This window comes from Schistocerca nitens, chromosome 6 (genome assembly GCF_023898315.1).
Source record: "Schistocerca nitens isolate TAMUIC-IGC-003100 chromosome 6, iqSchNite1.1, whole genome shotgun sequence".
In the NCBI taxonomy this organism is placed as follows: Eukaryota; Metazoa; Arthropoda; class Insecta; order Orthoptera; family Acrididae; genus Schistocerca; species Schistocerca nitens.
The window spans coordinates 319,939,327-319,952,495 of record NC_064619.1 but is presented as its reverse complement, the minus strand read 5'-3'; positions in this window follow the sequence as shown (position 1 = coordinate 319,952,495).

The following is a 13,169-nucleotide window of genomic DNA, read 5'->3' as shown; positions in this document are numbered from 1 at the left end:
CTGTTTGTATGGCCTTATCTATTGTCTGTATCTTTGTGGCACCCGAAAGCGCCGCCAGGTAGTTCTTAAACTTAGTTGCCCTCATAGCATCCCGCCTCCTCTTACTAGGGGACTTTCGTTTTGGCATCCTGTTTGGTGGGCTGTGATCAGCCATAGTCAATTTTGGAAATTAAACGTTGTTCCAACATTCTGTATGTTGGGCAATTGCGTCCCGAGGCTCCACATGACTTTTTCCCTCGGGTTTTGCATGGAATACAGACCGCTGCTGCTTTGCAGTCCTTGCGGTTGTGTCCACTTGTACCACACTTCGTGCAGGCCGACTCCCTGGTACACAGCCTTAGGATGTGGTCCAGGTCACCACAATTATGGCAGCGAGGACCACGATGTAGTCTCTGACATTGACGGAGTGAAAACCCACATATAGTCTGCCCATTGCTGTAATTTTCCTCCACATTGGTGCCGTGACCTCAGCAACGTGATGAACCACATCACGCCCCCGAGGCCCCGTCTTAAATCTCAGTTTAAAACTCTTTTGAAATTCCTCCTCATTTACATCATCAAAATTTTGTTCTTTAATTGTGTTCATTAGTTCTTCGTCAGTCATTACTGTTGGTACGTCATAGAGTATTACTAATGGATTTCTTTTCTTAGGTGGTTCGCATTTTACCAGTGAGTTTAGCTTCTGATGATTTAATAATTTATCTTTGTCTTCCTCTGAAGCTACTTCTACAATTACCGAATTTTTGCTGGGTTTAATTCTCTTTATTTTAATTTTGTCTTTAGCTGGGTTCACAGTTTTTGTAAGCAGCTCCTGAATTTTCTTTACACTGGTGTCTTGCCCAGGCAATGTCCTGAGAAAGACCGCAGTGTCTGTTCTTTTAACTGCTTTATCAATGGTGTCTTTAGTAGTGTGCGGTTTAGATGGCGCTTGCGCAGCCACCGCCGCCCAGGTCTTAGTCGGTTGGTTCCTCAGTCTGCTATTTTCTTTTTCTAATTCCTCTAATCGGCCTTCAAGTTTTGCGTGGGCAATGGCCCATGCAGTGAGTTCATTTTTTATAATTGTTAAGGCCGCCTGGCTTATTTTGCCATTTTTGACGTTCTGCTCCAAGAGCAGTGAAATTCTGCCATGTCTCTGCGTTACAGTTTCAAATTCACCTTCTGCCTGTCCCAGCTCGTCCTGGGGAGAGGGATCAGGCGCAGTAGAAGCGCGTTTGGTCGCACAAGAATCACTCGTTTCAGATGCCGCCATGATGAGTAACGAGTGATAAGAAATGGGAGCCCGTCTCTTACCCCGGACCGGCTCCTCTGGCATGGGGGGGGGACATGAGGCAGCTCGCCCACCGGCCTCGCCCCAAGGCCAAGGGCACTCTTCGAACTGCAGGGTTCAGCGCGCCGTTGCCAGCGCACTGGTCCCCATCGGTGGCTCCGTCATCGTCGATTTCACTCGACGCTCCTCGGCAAGTGCACCCCGCACTCCGGAGAGGCGGATGCACCTCTCGCCCTTCGCCGCTTACTAGCCCGAGCTTCCACCTGTCGGCCAAGGACCCACTCCTACTCAGGTGGTGGGTCGGTCACCCAGTCGTTCAGCGGTCTGGACCCATCTAACCTAGCCCAGGCGATGTCACCACCTCCTGGGTTTGGCAGAACACGCCCCGGTTACCCAGGGGCGCGGCGAAGCACTCTTGCCGAATCGCGCCGCGATCCCACGCCGACGAACGAGGTCTCCGGCATGCAGGACACCTGATGGTCTGTGCCCTGCGAACAGAAAGGGACTGATGTTCGGTCCCTCGACACAGCTCCCCCTGTGCCACGCACCCTTCGCTTTCGCATCGGGTTGGGTCGCAGCTCTCCCTTTGGTCGCAAGGCAGAATGCCAAGCTTAACATCTGGCACCACGGGAAGGCGGAAAGAGCCACTTGGGAAGGAGAGGCTATGAGAGACGCATCACTTCCCCTGTGAGGACTGCCGCGGCACACCCGACTGAAAAGCGATACGCCCCAGTGCGAGCTTCCGCGCCTTACGGCGCGCCGGCAACGGGCGGGCCCGCGCCGAAACGCGCCGTCGAGCGACTGACCTCACGCCAGACAGGGACTCCGGTTTGTGAAAAGGTTGTTGGAAACCAAGAATCGTACTTCAAGAGTTATGAAATTTGTGCACATGTGTGATTGTGAATAGCACAATGCCGGCGGCAATTTTTGGAGACTGTTCTATATGAGATTTTGTTTCTATACACATCCAACGTAAATTTTTAACCTGTGAATTTTTTTTATTTATATGGGACTGTCACTGTAGCAGAAACTGCTGTTGTAAATGTTTGGATAAAGAAGGTAAGTGACCTTGACATAATGTGCTGTGGGCGCCCAACTGTGTAGACCATTAGTGTGTGGCTTTTAGAGGCACAGGTATAGGAAAAAGAGGCCATTAACCTCCCTATGGACAATTCTTTGTAGAAAGCATCGCAAACACGACACACTCATACTCGAAAACATATGATTACACTTTGAAGCTCACACTTTCTACTACTTACTGAAATGTTAATGAAGTGACTTTACATCTATACACCTGATTATGTCTACTGTCTTTCTAGTTGAGAGATTTTTTACTGCCTTGTGATATGGCATATGGCTAGTGAATGACATCTTTATGCTTTGCCTTGTATACATTGGCCTATTTTATTTCATATTTAGTTTCTACTGCACTGCAGCGTTGGTTAAAATAAAATTTAAAAGATGTACTAATCTAAATATTTTCTCTCTACAGATCCATTAAATAATAATTTTATGATCTACTTTCTTTAAAAAAGGGAGCACAAATAGGCATTTCCCTTGACAGAAATTGCATACATATTTTTCTTAACGACTTGGTCATTTGTTTGGTAGAGTAAGTTATTGTGATGCATCACTCTAGTGTTAAGATGTGACATACATATTAAACATTTCCTATCTTAACTGTAATACTTTTTTCTGCTTGAGCTTTGTCATGTTCAAGTATAGTTTATTGCTTTTGCTGCTACTGTTTGTCAGGCATTGTCCTACTGAATTTCACTTTGTATTACTCTGCTAAGCCAGTTTTTGATTTATTTTTCTTGTTGCTGCACATTGGTCCATATTAGTTGTGATGTTACATTTGCCTCACAAATTTATATTTATTGCTACTTCCTCTGCCACTTTGTATTTTTTCCTCATTCTTCTTGTTTGTGTTAATGTTTGTGCTGCTGCATTGCCTCATCCCTCAGTTTCGTATCTGAGCTCAGTAGATTTTAGTTAAGAGGGGGTATGCTATATAAGAGAATGAGTTGTGATGAATTGGAAGAAATGCATGGAGAAGCTATAAGAAAAAGGTTTGGCCAAAAAAGTAGTGTACAATGAAGAATAATTATTTTGAAAGAGGATATGAACAAACAATGTAGGTTTTAGGGACAACAGGTTAAGTTAGGATTTTCTTGGAAACAAGTGATAAGGTAAGATAATGGAAAATACAGAAAGCATGCTTAGATAGCATCTTCTTGTGAAAAAAACGTTGAAATAAGAGGAAAGATCTATTGAATAAAGTTTTGGGTTGAACTGTAGTAACAAGTGTTACACTGAAAACCAACCCTGTCCTTTCCTGTTTTGTTATTCCACTATGTGTTTGTGTATCCTTGTGTATTTATGTTCTTCCTGTCTTTATGTGTTTATCTGATAAGAGTTATGTTGTAGAATCGTCTAATACTAAGCTACATTCACTATGATGAGGAGTACTGTTATCCTCAAACACTTTGGAAAAATGCTTGGATATTATTTACTCTGTTATGTTTCCCTTAATGATCATATATCAGATTAATGTTGGAATATTCTCATTTATTTATTTATGTCACAATTCCCATAATACTCATGTATATGCTTATTTCTATTCTTTTGTAAACCCTGTATTAGTACAAATGTTGTCTGTATTATTATCTTCTTTAATGATGTATTCTGTACCTTTATAATTGTATTCTTATGCCATAAATTTGTAATTGCATAGGCACCAGTTCTTCAATTTAAGTGAATAGTAGGGATTTATTTTACTGCACACATTTCTGTTGGTCATACTGTATATGTAAAATCTCAGTTGCTAAATCTCTGTCTTAGTGTTTGGACATGTGTTGATAATTCAGCAAGGGACTGGTTAACAGCATTACTGGTTCTAAGTACATTCCAAAAAGTTTGTGAGTGCACAAGTACTGGTTCATGGACTTGCTACATTACCCACAAGAAACCTTCGATGGTTATTGTGCACCCGCACAGTCATGATGGATGGCTGCTGGCCATCACTACAAGGACTACAGTGGATCTGCACCTTTCGTGGCCCACCAATACCATTATCTCAACGAGGACTACAGTGCGTCTACACCTTTGATGGCCCACCAATACCATTATCTCTAAGAGAAATACTGTGGGTCTGCTCTGTGATGACTTACCTATATTCTTTAAAACTTCGATTGATTTTACTGTGGGTTCGCTCTGTTGTGGCTCATTACCTGTCTGCATGTCAAAAGTCAGCACTGTCTTTCCGTTGGAAGGACAACACTACTTCTTCAAGACTGCATGGAAATCCATCACTTCCATGTGCATTTTCTTTCACTGCTCAGACTTTGTGCATAAAACTATAATTCTTACTGTGATGAATGATCAGGACTGTCTTTATGGACTGTGAGAACAATTTATGCTTTTAACCAACATTGTATCAATAAGTGTGTGCATTTGATATCTTTGTTATTGTAATTATGAAAAATTTTATCAAATCAGTATTGTCCATTGCCCAAAACAATTTGTAAAATTTTTTTGTGAGGAGCATGGGGGCTATGTAAGTAGGCTGTTCAGGTTTTTATGTTGGTAACGCCACGTAGTGCTCTGTATGAAAATCACTGACTGTGCTGTGTGCAGTCTGTGGCTGGTTGGACTCATTGTTGGAACATTCGCTAGTGTAGCGTTGGGCAGTTGGTGGTGAGCCGCCAGCAGTGGTGGATGTGGGGAGAGAGATGCCAGAGTTTTGAGAGGTTACTATGAGCGGACGATCTGGACGTATGTCCATCAGAAAAAAGAAATTTGTAGGACTGATATATATATTATGACTTTTGAACACTATTAAGGTAAATACATTGTTTGTTCTCTATCAAAATCTTTCATTTGCTAACTATGCCTATCAGTAATTAGTGCCCTCAGTAGTTACAATTATTTAGCTGGTACTAATGGCGCTCGCGGTATTGCAGTAGTTCGAGTCACGAAGATTTTTGTGAGGTAAGTGATTCATGAAAGGTACAAATTAATGTTAGTCAGGGCCATTCTTTTGTAGGGATTATTGAAAGTCAGACTACGTTGCCCTAAAATATTGTGTCAGTTTAGGAATTATCAGAATAAGTAAAGACAAAACAGTCTCAGTATGTTTAGTTTTGCTCAGCTGTTTGAAAATCAAATAACGTAAGAGTTTTTCCAACACTATCATTCTTAATTTTCTAAGGGGACGTTTCAATAGTAATGGAAAAATATTTTGTACAGACACCTCGTTGGGACCAATGTTGTTAACTACATCTCTCTTAGTTACCTAATTGTCCGCTATCTTCAATACTTTAATTTATTACAAACGTTGCAACCCCGTTTCCATATTTACGAGCCGTGCTGTGCTCTTCTATCCTCCAACATCTTGTTTCATATATAGTATGGGTTAAATGATATCCGCGCCATTCTACAGTCACAGTTCATTTGAACCAGATACCAGGTAGGCTGGTAGTGGGGAATAGACACTGAAGCGCCAAAGAAACTGGTACAGGAATGTGTATTCAAATAGGGAGATACGTAAACAGGCAGAATACGGCGCTGCGGTTGGCAACGCCTGTTTAAAACAACAAACGTCTGGCGCAATTGATAGATCCGTTACTGCTGCTACAATCGCACCTTATCGATATTTAAGAGAGTTTGAACGTGGTGTTATAGTCTGCGCAAGAGCGATGGGATATAGCATGTCTGAGATAGCGATGAAGTGGGGATTTTTCTGAACGACCGTTTCGGGAGTGTATTGTGAATATCAGGAATCGGGTAAAACATCAAATCTCCGACCTGAGAAAGATCCTGCAAGAGCGGCATCAACGATGAATGAAGAGAATCGTTCAATCTGACAGAAGTGCAAACCTTCCACAAATTTCAACAGATTTCAATGCTGGACCATCAGGAATTGTCAGCGTGAGAACCATTCGATGAAACATCATCGATAAGGGCTTTCTGAGCCGAAGGCCCCACTCGTTTACCCTTGATGACTGCACAACACAAAGGTTTATGCCTCGAATGGGCCCGTCAACACCGACATTGGATTGTTGATGACTGGAAACATGTTGCCTGGTCGGACGAGTCTCGTTTCAAAATTGTATTGTGCGGATGGACGTGTACGGGTATGAAGAGAACCTCACGAATCCAGGGACCCTTCATTCAGCAAGAAACTTTTCACGCTGGTGGAGGCTCTGTAATGGTGTGGGGCAGGTGCAGTTGGAGTGATATGGGATCCATGATACGTCTAGATACGATTCTGAGAGGTGACACGTACTTAAGCATCCTGTCTGATCACCTGCATCCATTCATGTCCCTTGTACATTTCGACGGACTTGGGCAGTTGAGCTGGATAATGCGACACCCCACACGTCCAGAATTGCTACAGAGTGGCTCCAGGAACACTCTTCTGAGTTTAAACACTTCCGCTGGCCACCATTTCCCTAGACAGGCACGTTATTGAGCATATCTCGGATGCCTTGCAAGGTGCTGTTCAGAAGTGATCTCCACCCCCTTGTACTCCTATGGATTTATGGACAGCCCTGCAGGATTCATGGTGTCAATCCCCTCCAGCACTCCTTCAGGCATTAGTCGCGTTGCGGCACTTCTGCGTGCTCGCGAGGGCTGTACACGATATTAGGCAGGTGTACCAGTTTCTATGGCTCTTCAGTGTAGATTCTAAATTGGAAATAGATAGGACTGGCTTATGACACCCAGCCTTTAACAGATAACCAATGGCAGCCTCTCAGAATCCATACAAACATTAAAATTGTGTATGATGTGTGTGTGTGTGTGTGTGTGTGTGTGTGTGTGTGTGTGTGTGTGTGTGTGTGTGTGTGTCAATCACTGTAAGGAGTTGTAAATGTTTCCATTTCACTCAGATTTAAAGATACAATAATTTGATAATATTTTTATGAATCATCAAGAAGTGGTTGGGTAGCTTGTCATCTGCAATAACACAATATTTGCTTAAGATACGAAAAGCGCTTTTTTGTTGTATATGTTTCATGAACATTTGTGTTTAATCCGTTTTGACTAACGAAACTATTCGGCATTCAGCTGCACTTTTAAAAAATTTTTAATGTGATTCAATCACCTGTCTTTATTTCCGTTGTTTATGTGTACTGTATGTTACTGTGTATACATACTTCCACATAACTTTGTAACTGACTCTGGAATCTAGTAAAAAAAGAAAACAAAGAGCTTGAGAATAAAATATTGTGCAAGCCCCCAAGAAATAAAAACTTCATTGCCGACAAAATTGCAATTCTTTAAGAGACGGCAAATGACAAACACGAACAACTGAAAATAGTAGATAATGCCTTGAAAATAGGTTACGTGAACAAAAGGAAAACAAAAGTAATGGATTGTAGTCGAATTAAAACAGGTGACGCTGAGGAATTAGATTAGGAATCAAGAAACTAAAAGTAGTCGATCAGCTATGCCACTTGCGTAGAAAAATAATAGGTGATGACGTAAATAGAGATGATATAATATACAGACTGGCAAATTCAAGAAAAGCGTTCCTCAAAAAGAGAACTTTGTACACATCGGATAAAAATTTAAGTGTTATGAAGTATTTTCTGAAGGTATTTGTGTCCAGTGTAGCCTTGTGCAGAAGTGAAACATAAACAGTTCAAACAAGGAGAGAACGGAAGTTTTTTGAAATATGGTGCTACAGAGGAATGCTGAAGATTAGAGGGGGAGATCGAATATTTACTAAGATGGTACTGAGTCGATTTCAGAAGAAAATATTTCTATTGCACAGCTTGACTAAAGGAAGAGAACAGTTAATAGGATATAACCAAAGCAATCAAGCATTTACAGTTTGGTGATGGAAGGAATTGGGAGGTGGGAGGATGGAAGGAGGGGAATTGTAATGGCAGACCTAGGTTTCACTACAATAAGCAGGTTCAGACAGATGTAGGCTGCCAGTAGTTACATAATGATGAAGAGGCTTGCCCAGGATAGACCAGTGTATAGAGGTTAGGTTGGTCAGAAGCTCCAAGTATGCATGGCACAAACAAGCCATTTATGCTTGTCTTCCCCTGGGCAGCAGGAGAGGTACTGAAGTGTGAACATGTGAAATCAAAACGGATCGTCTATACAATACGTCGTAGTCCACTCCACAGTGCGGTTATGACCATGTGGAACACATTAGGTGGTAATTTATGTGATGTGTTAGTGGGAAAACTGTTAGAGGCAGAGAAAAAAACAACTAACACTCTGAAGTGGGTACATATTAAGACACCAATGATCACAATATTGTATCTATTACCCTGATATCCTCCATGATGTATAAACTAAAAAAAAATACCTTGAAGCACAGCGGAACTATGGCTTGCGAGACGTGGGGAAGAGACAGAAGACGAGAGTGGAGTGGGGAGTGGGGAATGTGGCGTACTCGGAGCGGACCAAGATCAAATGACCAAGATCAAATGACCAAGATCAAATCTGAAGGACACTTCAATAGTCTTCAGTCTGGCTTTTCAGCCAGTCAGATCTGTCTAGGCAAATTCTAGCTAAGTTCCCAAAATCTGTATGAGGAAATTAATACATGAGTATCTGCAATACGAGGTTCACACGACTCTCAGGCTGATGGTGTATACGTCTTTTATCCATTAACAGAAGTGACATTTGTCCTGACAGAAAATACATGCAGCGACAGAATTAAGCACAATTAATTGAAAAATCGTAAATGGACGCACAGAAGAATAATACAGTATACCAAAACAAATCGTCCATTTTCAATACGTTATTTGCTTCTCTCATTAGTTCCAGAAGAGTAGTAATTATGTTTTTCATATGTGGAAAATATGAATGCTTTCAACTTGACTGTAGATGTAGCAAAACCAGTTCATACAAATACGGTCACAGAAAGCTCCCAGTATTATTTCTGCCTGGATTTTCTTCGACAAAATTGGTAAGTCGGCTTACAGAAGATCACTATATGTAAGTTGCAATATTGGATTGTATTGAAATTATACAGTTACTTAATCTACCTTCATGACAGTGTTATTGAATACTGTTTCTAGCGATAAATGAGCATAATCCATCCTCTCCTCCTGTGTGTACATAATGGTTCTAACGTCAACTGGGCTTGTATCACGGCTTAAATAGTAACTTATGATACCTTCAAGTTGCTTAGAAAGACTGCAGTCTTCACATTTTGTTGAGTAACATTTCTTTTACATGTTGATCTGCAATTTTTCTCCTTATGATCTTGCAATCACTGATTTTCTAAATAATGATTAAAAGCAGCTCTTCCTATAAATCCATACCAGACTAAATGATTGCGAACCCAGACATGAAATACAAAAACGTGAACAAATAACATGTTATGTCAGCCGAGCAAACAGCTGATTACGCACGCTGATGATATCTCACAGTGTCTTACATGATCGCAGAATCCCTATAAAAGACAGACCGTGGAAACAAAACTCTGCAGTCTTGCTAGTGAGTGCAGGAATTGTATCATGTCCAATATTCGCAGCTGTGGCGAAATGCCACTTGCGAAGGGCGGAATAACGAAGCAACGGTATTGGTGTTGTGATGCCCTTCAGTCCTCGATATTAGAGTTTAGAACATGAGTTTTGGGACATTAGACGGATTGTCTTTGAAGTTAAATTTTAGAGGGGCAAATATCATGCGAATCCAAGTCCCCTGACGATATCTATGAAACCCAATCAGTTGGGTTACGAACCTAAAATGTAGGCCAACCATACATGATTATCCCTGACATAGTAGGAGACGTTGAGTAAATCTCACATGGTTTGGAGTTTGAAACACCTCTCTATCATGTAATTCTCTAAGGCAGTATCGTCCTGAAGGGCACTGCACTGTGGTGGCTCTTGATACAGCTCCCCCGGCAGAAAGTGGGAACCATCAGTTGCTGTTGAGTTAGTACACTGAAATTATAAAAGTTTTGTCACCGTTTGTTGAAATTTTTCAATTCTGAGTTCTAAGAGGTAAGACCAACTATGTAACTTATTATAAAATGCATGTATAATAGGAACAATTTTTATGTAGTTGTGGATTCAATAATAGAATCTTCAAAAACATTGCATATGATAAAATTTTTTGCAACTTACGTGGTCAGCAATGCATTCTGGGGTAAAACGTTCCACAAAGGCTGGATGTGTCACATAACATAATCACACCGTGTCGCATATTTATCTTTTATGATAGTTGTTCTGTACAAATATGGTAACAGATGTAGAAACACAGACAAAAACTGTACTCCCCAATGTATAGTAACATATGTAGAAACACGAAGAAAGGCTGTACTCCACAATGCTGATGGCTGCGCTGTACAAGGAGGTGTTTAAAATTAGAGAACCAGAAAATGAAAGAAAAAGAGAAGATCGGGAAAAATATGAAGATGACATAAGGTCCTGCTAATGCAAAACGTACAAATTATAAGAGAAAACTTGAACTGTCATCTTTGGAATCTGAATCACAGATCGAGTGGCCAACTTGTGTGGCGAGAATGAACTACATGGTATGGATGCTCATCTGAAACAAGGAGTTTTAGCATGTGATGGACTCTAAAGCGACAAAAGTATTATGCAGATGCATCCCTGCTCGTACTGGAGCCAGTCAGACCGCATTGGGATAGGACAATACACATAATTATTTATGTTATATGTGTTCACGCTAACAATTAAATTTTCCAGTTTTCGACTGAACTTGTTCAGCACTGGACTCAATGATTTATTTCTATAGTTTATTTGTATGCGTTCTATTTTTAGATTAAGCCTAATTTGAATCATGAAGTACGCTAAAACAAAATTAAATTCTGGAAAGAAATACATAAAGCAATAAGTTAAACATCTCACAAACCGTTATTTAATCATACTTTTCCCACCATGTTCGGGTACAATGCCAGACTTGGATTAAATATGTTGTCACATAAAACTGGTCATCCAAAAGTCATACTGTATTGAAATCAAATGAAACTATATGGCTACAAAGACCTTTTCAGGTCTCAAACATCTGTGATGTATAGATGCAGACTGAAGCGGCAAATGAAAATTTGTTCCAATACTGGGATTCAAGCCTGTTTATTCCTCTGACTAGGTGGATGTCCTAATCGGTACGCCACCCCTCCACAGTGGCTTCGCACAATTGCTCGGACTACCCTAGCAGTACAGTTGGAGAGACTCTGCAATACTGTTCAAGTATAGGGGGAATACCAAGTGGGCTGAGGCGTCAATGGGAATTTGGGTTGAGGAGGGCGGCGTGCTAGGATACTACGTGCGATTGTGCAAAGCCACTGTGCCAGGGTGGCGTAGTGGTTAATGGACCTGCCTAGTGCGCGGGAGAACCGGGGTAAAATCCTGGCCTTGGTACAAATTTTCATTCGTCACTTCAGTAACCGCAGTAAAGGGATTCCGGACACCGACTGGACTAAAGGATGTTGAATGAAATGCCATATGACGAATTAGGCTACAAAAGATGCCAATAAAATGATTTGAATTTATACTGTAGCTACACATACATAAACTGTATAAATATTGTGTTTCAGTTAGTGTGCAACAAGCACGAGATTGTGATTGCTATTACCACAAAGAAATAACTGCAATTTTGTTACAACTCTGTCTACGAGGGTTGAACTTTGAAACAAATACATTCTAAGTGTTTATCATATATTTTAATAACTATATTTTTTGACTTATTCCAATCAACTGTCGTTTCGCTGTTTGTGTACAATAGGTCATCGATTTCAGAGTTATATACACTGAAAAGCCAAAACACTGGTACACCTGCCTAATATCATGTATGGCCCCGTGAGCACGCAGAAGCCCTGCAACACGACGTAGCATGGACTCCACTAATGTCAGAAGTCAGAAGTAGTGGTGGAGAGAATTGACACCATGAACCCTGCTGGGCTGTCCATAAGTCCACAGGAGTACGAGGGGGTGGAGATCTCTCCTGAACAGCACCTTGCAAGGTATTATATATATATATAATGCAACATGAGGTTCTGCACCTGGGAGACATGTAATGAACACCAGCTTCGACTCAGGTGCTCAGAATCATACTAGTATTAGGGCCTATATCTCCCTCTCGCCAGCTTAATCACCTCATGCTGAAAACAACAATGATTTTATGACGCGATGGACTAGTTAAGGTATCTTTGTGGAAGTGTAGCAGACCTGTTCTGCTCGCTGTGTTTCATTTGTGCCAGGATCACTTTGATGCTTTTTGTGGCTTCAGGTCCTTGCTCTTCAGTCATTCAGGGGTGATTCTAAATGAGACCAAGTAGTCTCGCTGGACTTTTAGAATTGAGGTAGATGTCCCTCCATAAATGCGGATCGATTAAAATGTTTACGATAATAATCCCAAGTATAAAAACACATTGCTCAGACGAAACTTTAAAATCTGTACCTAAAATCTGTACCTGTAACAGCCCATCCAGCTGGGTGCTGGTTTGCAGTATCAGCCCTTGAACTGCTCTGCAATTGCCTACATGATGTCTCCTGATGTAGACTTCATTCAGAACAGTTATTGGTGGCCTGACATGTTTCCAAGATATTGTCCTTTGCAGAGCAAGTGGAAATCCTTATCGAGTTCTGAAACAGTTGTCATGGCTTCATCTTCGTCTGTTTGACTGGTTTTCGTGTCTTCGTCCTCGCAGCCTGTAAAGCTGCGAGATTCTTGGCAGATCACGTTTGCTCCGTCGCTAAGACGAGGGTCTAAAATACCTTTATATTCAGTGATATGTTACCCACAGCGGAAATGATTGACCATACTAATATGATTCACCCGATTCGGGAAGCTGTCTCGGTGATCGAAACCATCCGTATCTCCACTCCACAAACAACTGCGAAGTAATGTCAGAGGCTGTTACGTATCAGGATTTCTTCTCGTTCCATTCGATTAAGCA